We start from the raw sequence: 10,336 nt of genomic DNA on the forward strand, positions 1-10,336 counted from the left end.
AGTAAAAAGATATTTTTGAAAAAACTGATTGCAAAACAAAAAATATTTAAAATTAATTATTGCGAAATTGCATTTCATCAACATCCTCAGCTACAGCCTCACGATTAGCAGCTATTAATATTTGATGCCTTTAGGCTAATGAGGTCAGTTGCAAATTAAGAAGTGGTGTATCCGCACTCTATACTACCCTTGACAACGTTATACAATCCCTTAAACATCCAATATCAAGGTAAAAAATCCGCCAGTTAAAATATTCTTTCCTAACTTTTGATTATGATGATGTTATAGAGGGTGGACATCTAGAGTGGTGTATCCAAACCCCTGATAACAAACATCATCAGTAAAATGTGGGGTAATAGTTATTTATCGCATAGTATTATAAACGGCTTTCCGCGGATATAGAATGTACAATTATAAGATTAAAACCAGATTTTTAGCCCCTAGGTGCCGTAGGCACGGGCTAAAAAAAGCTGGTTTTAATCTTATGATTGTACATTTTTATATTCGTAGAATGCTGGATATATTACGATGCTAGACATAGTTTTTTTTGTATGGATGAGAACCGGTTCCTATCCACCGGATTCGAATGAATACGAGAAAGCTGATTATATGGTTATTTTAATTTACACTTATCTCTGAGCATAATAGCACGTGAAATAAGCACAAATAAAATGTTTTACATGTTAAGTAGAAGGTGTAGGTTGGGTTTTAATAAGAAACCTTAAACCCTATTTTTTACCATTTTTATGTAAATTCCATATTTTGTAATTGAACAAAAAGAAACAAATCTGTATGTTTTTCTTTATAAAGTGGGTGACCTAGCATCTAGGAGGCTAAAAATAGCCTAAAACCATCGCAAGATGGCGTGAAACAATCCTAATGATTTAAAATTCTATCGGTTCTTTGATAAGCGACATCTTAACGGACAAATTAACAAAAGATTTATTATTATGTTTCCTTATTCGTTGGCTTAGAAACTTTCGAAACTTTTACTGCACTTTGATTAGTTGGATCATGAAGTGAGTGTCTAAACGTTTTAATTGTAATCTACAGAAGAGATAATTTTGTATATCATCATTGGTCTTATCCCTTTAGATCCCTGGGACTTACGGATATTTCATATTTATAAAGTAGCTGCGCTGCTAAAAAAAGAATAGAATATAATGATGACATCTTTTATCTATTCAGACACACTGGCATATCAAAAGTAACAAGGATGTGCATGGTTCATTGCAGCGTTTTATAAAGTTATTTTTAATTTTTTTTAAATTGCTTCTTTTATATGCTAGGTACCACCCCCCCCCCCTCCCCTGCCATGTGGTTTTACTTCTTCTGTAGATTAAAATCAGTGGTTGAAACGTTTTAACACTCAACTTAATACACCAACCAATCAAAATTCACTATATTCCCCAAAGATGTTAAGCCAAAGAATAAGAAAACGCTATTATAAAACTTTTGGATTAGTGTAGATATAGAGTAACCTACCTCCTAGGAAAATATGAAGAATGATGACTTGTTTAAATAAAAATGGATATCATATATACATATCTATTTCTGTTACTTCTTTGTTAGTAGCAAAGCCACTCTACAATTTGAATGTCCGTCTGTCTGTCAGTAAGAAATGGTATGTTGGAACCGGAAATTACTCATCCACATTATAATTTTACCTTTCGGTAAAATTTTTGTAGTGGTAGTGAAAAAAATTTGTTCACCACAATGGAGCTTTTGTACTCAAATGTTGAAAAAAACTTGATTTGCATTATTTCTATAGCTACGCCCCGAGGTGGCGGAAGGTAAATTTGGCCTCCCTTATAAATTTTAGTTTTCGCCCTAGAGGCCTCTAGGGGCATTTGAGGGGGAGATTGGGTTGATTTCGACTACCAATTTATCATTTTACATTTAAAAAGAAAAGTAAAAAAGTTCCACTTCCCCCAAAATAGTTATAAATATAAGAAGCTACTCTGTAAAAAGGAATCATATCAGTTCAGTGGTTAGCAAGATCCTTTGGTACAAACAGACAGAGAAATATACAGACATCCTGTTACTTTATTATAATTTTTCAAAATATCTCATATTTATAACTATAACTGGATCTCGCGAACCACTGAAACAAATGAGTTTTCTAATTTAGTAAGCTTCTTATAGATGGTCCTTGCAGTGGTTGTAGGCAATTATTTTTTAAATTAAAGTCTTCAGATGGTTTTAGGCTATTTTTATCTGCGTCCTTCCATACTCCATTGAACACGGGTTTTTCTTTACGTGCAGCTTCTCATAGGTCCTGGGAAGATTTCTAACTATTTTGGGGGAGGATATCCCCCTGAATTTTCTTTTTGCATGCGGTAAGATAGCTAGCTCAAATACTTATAAGGATAGAAACAGGATGTGTTTCTGACCGTCTGTGTGATTGTACCGAAATATCTTGTTAATCGATTAACCGATTCGGCTCTGGGTTCGAGGAAAGGTTTCTATTTACGGGGAGTGTTCCTTCACCCCCCCCCCCAAAAAAAAAAAAAATATCTTCCCTGAAAAATCTTTCTTTCAATAAAAATGACATGAAATAAAAAAGATTTTTATCTACCAAAATTTGTTAAATGATTTTAATCTTGATAATAGCACAAATTATATACCTTGCCTGTAAAAAAAAACAGAACAATTTAAACACCCCGAAAAATATTTTTTAGAAACGCAGCCACTCTATACGTCAAGTTTGTTTGTACGTCTTACTGACCTTCTGTCTACTCACCTGGAGCAAAAGAGGAAATGCATTTAATTGGTTGTTATATGAGATTATGTTCTCAAAGTATCTTAAAAATATTAATTTTGAACTAAAGTTGTCCGTACGTTCGTTTGGCTGTTTGTTATTTTAAGCATTTTCGAGGCATCTGAAGATTGTATTCAAGATTCTCCTGACTATCTTCTTGGCAATTCCAATAACTTTTTAACTATTGATTTGTGCTTCGCTACAAAAGGACATTAATGTTCTTGTTAAATGATAGCTTTGAGTTTTGTTTTTTATAAATATCAATTTCTTTAGTACTTGCAAGGATAAATGGAATGACAAAATATTTTTTTAAAGGAAAAACGTTTTAGTGTATAACAAGTCTAAAATTTATTGTATAGGCCTTTTTAAAAGAAAATTTCAACGGTTTGTTAATTAAAGTTTTTGTTTTAAAAAGAAAAAAAGAAAAAAAAACTTTTATTTGGGGAGGGGGGGATATTTTCTATTTGCGATTTCTCTTGGGAGGGGGGTGGTACCCTTCTCCAAAATAGTCATAAACCTTCCCAGGACATTTGAGAAGGTAACCTGTAAAGGAGAACCATATCAGTTCAGCGGTTAGCAAGATCCTTTGGTACAGACAACATTTTTTATATGATAACCTATCCTTTTATCGCTTGCACTAAGAATCCGATATTTGAGTAAAATGATGCTTATACAGCAGTTTTACCCTCTTTTATATCAAACAATACAAGAAAAACATTTTAATGGTGGTGCATAAAAAAAAGATAATACTTATAGTTTTAATTGTGAATTTTATGAGAAAGTGGACTGCCTTTGCCACGAAACAGGCGCTACAGACATTACAATAGAAATTCCTTAAAGTTTTACATCTTTAATTTTTCTGCTAGTAATATCTTTTTAGCTAAAACATTAGTGGTTTCCCTCGAATTTTCTAGTTGAGCAAAGAAATTCTTCTCCCTTTTATTTTAAAATAAATTGAAATAATGGTGGGGGGCGGGGGGGGGGGAGGGGCGTTAGTTATTTTTCTTTTCTTGCTTAGGTTAGGTCTTATTGGGTACTGGGTAGAAGCGCAGGGTCAGTGACCGCAGGTATTGGTTGCTCCCCCCCCCCTCTCATAGGATAAGCATAGGGGGAAAGCTACGCCCCCTCATTTTTAAAATTATTTCTAAAATAATAGTTGGGGAGGGAGGTTGATCGCTTTTGAGGGAAATCATAAAAAAAAGTATTTTGTATAAAAAATTGTATCACTACCCGGTCTATTAAAGGCGAGGGCAGGAGGCCAAAGGTATTTTTATAAAATTATCTTTTATTTTATCAATTGTTAGCTGAGCAGCTACTCTATGATTAAGGTAAGGACGTACTGACGGAATCACTATTTCAATATTATGACAGCAATGCCAGGTATATAAAGGGATAAGACAATGGTCAATAAATTGATGCAAATCCCTAATAATGATACACAAAATCACCTCTTCTGTAGATTACAATTAGTGGTTGAAACCAATCAAAATTCAAGTAAAATCCCCAAACAAAAAAAAAACAATCAATTGACATATAGTCAAAAAAGATAAGGTAGAATATAATTGTCCTTGTTAAAGAATGCTTATTTTAATATTTATTATCCAAAATATTTCTCTCTACTCTGCTGAGAGTACGGGGTGGGAGACATACATTCTTTATATAAGACTACCAGTTACGCCCCCTAGAGGCCTCTAGGGGCACTTGAGGAAGGGAGAGTCGAATTTGATAACCCAATTCTTATTTTATATTTTCAAAGAAAAAGTTAAAAAAAAATTTGGAGGGGGAGTAATTTTTTTTTCTAGGGGCGATTTCTCTTGGGAGGGTGGTGGTACCCTCCCCCAAAATAGTTATAAACCTTCCTGGCACCTATGAGAAGCTACCCTGTTAAGGAGAACCCGACAAATAGACAGACAAACATCCTTTTATTTTATTATAAGGATTGGAATTATCAGTGAGGGAAGGGATATTGGACTGGAAATTACACTGGTACCCAAAGTATTTTAACCACGTTATTTTGACTAATCTAAAATAAATCGAAATAACTATATGACTTACAGATGGACAGACAAAAAGTTAAATATAGAGTAGTTTCACTAAGAATAAAAATTGTTGAAAATATGTTCCTATCCCCATTTAGGACTATGATAAATATTGTAATTTGTTATGACAAAGAGTGCTACATGTATATATGACAAGTTATCACCACTCACAGAGACAAACATTATGAAAAGGAGTGAAACATGTATTTATGATAAGTTATAAACACTCACAGAGACAAACATTATGACAGGGAGTGCAACATGTATTTATGATAAGTTATAAACAATCACAGAGGCAAATATTATGACAAAGATTGCTACATGTATTTATTACAAGTTATGACCACTTATTACATAGACAAATATTGTGACAAAGAGTGCTACATGTATTTATTACAAGTTATGACCACTCATAGAGATAAATATCATGATTAAGAGTGCTACATGTATTTATGACAAGTTATGACCACTGAAATATACAAATATTATGACAAAGAGTGCTACATGTATTTATGACAAGTTATGACCACTGAAATATACAAATATTATGACAAAGAGTGCTACATGTATTTATTACAAGTTATGACCACTCATAGAGATAAATATCATGATTAAGAGTGCTACATGTATTTATGACAAGTTATGACCACTGAAATATACAAATATTATGACAAAGAGTGCTACATGTATTTATGACAAGTTACGACCACTCACATAGATAGAAATTTTGACACAGAGTGCTACATGTATTTATGACAATTTATGACCGCTGATAGAGACAAATATTATGACAAAGAGAGCTACATGTATTTATGACAAGTTATGACAACTCACAGAGATAAATATTATGACAAAGAGTGCTACATGTATTTATGACAAATTATGACCACTCACAGAGATAAATATTATGACAAAGAGAGCTAAATGCATTACTGACAATTTATGACCACAGACTCAGACATATAACATGACAAAGAGAGCTATATGTATTTATGACAAGTTATGACAGAGACGAATATTATGACAAAAAGGTAGAGTATTTACGAATAACCTAATTAAAGAAATAGTAGATTATTCTATCAATTACCCTTTCCAAGTTTTTTTTTAATTATCCGAATTTGTGTGTCTGTCCCATGTTTTAAGAATTGAGAAGTACAAGTATTTATGACCATAATACACATACTTTGTCATATTATGACAATTTACAGAAGAGGCTACACAGAGATATGCCAATAGACCTATGAAGAAAATAAAAATCTACTCCCACCCCCCTCTCTTTTACTTTATGACTGCAAGCTAGCTGTAGTAGCAAGTACCTTTGAAACAGACTTACTGATATTCATAGGTGGTTTTAGGCTGTTTTTGGGTTACTTGTTTTATATTATATTGATATGTCAAGGCAATTTTGTATTATTTGGTATTTATTGGTGTATGATTGTGTGCGTGTGTGTTTTTGTGTGTATTTGTGTGTGTGTGTATGTGTGTGCGTGTTTGTGTAAGGTATATATGACAATTATCCTAATCACTTTTGCATTGCAATTCAAGTAATTGCCTGGCCATTAAATCCCCCCCCCCCCCAACCTCACCTTTGTAAAATTTCCATTTTACATAACTTACCCCCTCCCCCCTTCTTCTGTGTTGATATCATCATCCCCTAAATTAAAAGAAACCATTTCTATTCCCTGCCCGTCCCCACCATTCAAATTCCAAATTGTTGGTCAGAGTTGCCAAATTATTTTCATGGGAATATTATTGTTTATATTTCTTTCAATTTCTATACAATCGCATTAAAGACGTCATAGGCGTCCAAGGGGGGGGGGTAATGGGGCGATTACCCCCCCCAAACGAATTTGGGGGTGCCTACGGCACCCCCAAATATTTTTTCATTTTACCCCCCCCCCCATTTAAAATTTACCCCTACCCTGGGGGTGCCGTAGGCACCCCCAACTATTATGGAGGTGGTATTTACCCCCCCCAAAAATGGAAAATCTCTAACAAAAAAAATTCTTGCGCGCTTCGCGCGCATTTTTAATACTAAATTTTTGATAAAATTTAAATTACCCCCCCCAAAAATTTTACCCCGGGGGTAAATTTTGGGGGGGGGAAACAAATTTTACCCCTGCCAACAGATTTCAGGGGGGGATTTACCCCCCCCAAGCAAATTTTACCCCCGGGGTAAAAATTTTGGGGGGGGTAAAAAAAATTTGCGGCACGCTTCGCGCGCCATTTTACCCACCCCAAAACCGAATTACCCCCCCCTTAAAAAAATTTTACCCCCCCCAAAATAAAAAGCTTGGTTGCCCCTGAAAGACGTCCAAGCTTTTATTTGGTTTGGGGAGGGGGGTTATTACTAATTAATTTTTTGGTTGGATGGGAAATAAAACCTCAATTTTTTTGTGAAATGTCAAAAATTTATCTGATTTGGGGGGGAGGAGAGGTTTTTTCACTTCACGTTCCTTTATTGCATAGAAACTTTTTAAAGGGAAAGAATGGGTATGAATTCTGCCTTTGGTAGTAATTAGAAATGGGGGTTCCAATGTCTGGGCAGGATCTCACATAGGAAGGGGACATTGGAATACTTATTACACTAGTCTCCAAAGTTTTATAATAACGTTTTCCTTTTCGTTAGCGCAACAACCTTGGCGACTTTTATTGAAATTTGATACACTGGTTCATTATAATGAGTGTCCAAACGTTTCAATCACTAATTGTTATCTACAGAAGGAGTATATTGGGGATGTACATCAATTTATAAGCCTTTGTCTTATCCCTTTAGATCCTTGCTATAACCTCTTCAATCCAGAGTTTTATTTTACTATATTTTTTTTAGCAACCCTAATCTGTAGAGGGCGACCCTGGTCAAACAACAAGTGTCCTCATACAATAGAGATATTAGGTATAGAGTAATATTTATATTTAGACCCTGGTCAAACAACAAGTGTCCTCATACAATAGAGATATTATGTATAGAGTAATATTTATATTTAGACCCTGGTCAAACAACAAGTGTCCTCATACAATAGAGATATTATGTATAGAGTAATATTTATATTTAGACCCTGGTCCAACAACAAGTGTCCTCATACAATAGAGATATTATGTATAGAGTAATATTTATATTTAGACCCTGGTTAAACAACAAGTGTCCTCATACAATAGAGATATTATGTATAGAGTAATATTTATATTTAGACCCTGGTTAAACAACAAGTGTCCTCATACAATAGAGATATTATGTATAGAGTAATATTTATATTTAGACCCTGGTTAAACAACAAGTGTCCTCATACAATAGAGATATTATGTATAGAGTAATATTTATATTTAGACCCTGGTTAAACAACAAGTGTCCTCATACAATAGAGATATTAGGGATAGAGTAATAATTATATTTAGACCATGGGCAAACAACAAGTGTCCTCATACAATAGAGATATTAGGGATAGAGTAATATTTATATTTAAACCCTGGTTAAACAACAAGTGTCCTCATACACTAGAGATATTAGGGATAGAGTAATAATTATATTTAGACCATGGGCAAACAACAAGTGTCCTCATACAATAGAGATATTAGGGATAGAGTAATATTTATATTTAAACCCTGGTTAAACAACAAGTGTCCTCATACAATAGAGATATTAGGGATAGAGTAATAATTATATTTAGACCATGGGCAAACAACAAGTGTCCTCATACAATAGAGATATTAGGGATAGAGTAATATTTATATTTAGACCCTGGTCAAACAACAAGTGTCCTCATACAATAGAGATATTATGTATAGAGTAATATTTATATCCATTTAAACCAGTGACAAAGAATTAGTAGCCTATCTTCTATTTAATTAACATTTTCTCTCCGTCAGTACGTCAGTCCGTAACGCTAGGGTAGAAATGTTATTTTTTCTGCTGCTATTAAGGGTAGACTGCTGCATTTTTTAAAGATCATCCAGTATACTTTATTCGTCGGTCATGCTGCAAATGAAAAATAGTGTGATTTTGCTCTCTTTTGTGACCACAGAACATCTTTCTCTATCTCTCTCTCCCCTTCTTTCTCTCTCTCTCTCTCTGTATGTGTGAGTGTGTACATCAATTTATCGTTCCTTGTCCTATCTTTATGTCCCTAGGGGGGTTTTTGTCAGTGGGGGTAGGGGACATTAGGCTGTTTATTATAGTAGTCTCCAAAGTTTTATAATAAAGTTTTTCTATGCGTTTCTCAAGAACTTTGGGGACTAATATTGAAATTTTACTGATTGGTTCATTACGTTGAGTGTCCAAACGTTTTAATTAACCACTAATTGTAATTTATAAATAGGGTAATTTTGTGTATTATCATTGTGAATGTACATATATTTATCAGTCATTGTCCTATCCCTATGACCCTGAGAGGTTTTTAGTACATGTTAAGTGGACTTGACCTTGACAGGGGGAAGTTAAGATCTATACTCTGGGAAATTCACAATAGGCTTGATTAGATTTATTTTTCTTGAGTGTTCACATACTTAAAAAGGCAACGAAAATAAATTAATTAAATAAATATAATATACATTTATACATACAGTCAAATTTTTATGATATGTTTATTTTATATGAAATTTTCTAAACAAATGGCAATTTCCTAAAAGGTAGGAAGTATGCATTAATGTGTTTTCACACCTTGTTATCATACAGGCCATAAAGAATTATTTAGATCTGTAGCAACTCTAAAGTATTCCTATTTTTGTCCCCCTTTTTTAACCTCAGCCAATTGTGAAATCTCAAGATTTTGAGTGTGTGTGTGTTGGTCACTTATTGGTCACTTTCAAACGTTATTTTAAAGCAAAAAATCACAGTTTGTATTAGAGCGTAAAAATTATGTGATTTTTATGAATTAGTGTACTTTTGGAAACCACCTATTAACACATTCTTTTTACACCACTTTACATACTTCAGGTGGGTAGGGGGAAAATGTAGATTTAAGAATATACGTAGTTGTTATTTTGACAGGGGAAATATTGTCGTCAATTTAAGTTGCTAATATGGAAGGTTGAAATCAAAGGAAAGGTTTTAGGCAATATTTCTTAGAGATTTATAACACTATGTTGTCTAAAACTTGCAAAATTAATTTTCACTCCTCCCTTAAATTTTGGATCAGTGTGACTTTTTTTCAACTTGACACCCCCCTTGGGGTGTAAAAGGAGGTGTAGACCATTGTCTGTCAATATGGATTTAGAAGGGTAGCAACCCCCTTAATTGTGCCAGTGCAGTGGGGTGGATACAAGCTCTGAAACGGTAGGACAAACGAACATTAACACTTGTAGAGTATCAGAACTGAATAATCAAAATATAGATGTATAAAATAAAAACAAATTGAAAGTGAATTTGTTGAAAAACTGCTTAAATACAGGATATTGTTTAAGGACATACTTACATTTTTAGGACTTGATTATAGATTAACAACATGTTTAAAATGGACGTAGAGACATTTTGGTAATGATTATAGAGTTGCTACGCTTTCTAAATCGTACCTAACTACTAAAGGAATCACTATGCAAA

The sequence above is a fragment of the Acartia tonsa genome, chromosome 10, assembly GCF_053477335.1.
Source record: "Acartia tonsa isolate MP-2025a chromosome 10, ASM5347733v1, whole genome shotgun sequence".
In the NCBI taxonomy this organism is placed as follows: domain Eukaryota; kingdom Metazoa; phylum Arthropoda; class Copepoda; order Calanoida; family Acartiidae; genus Acartia; species Acartia tonsa.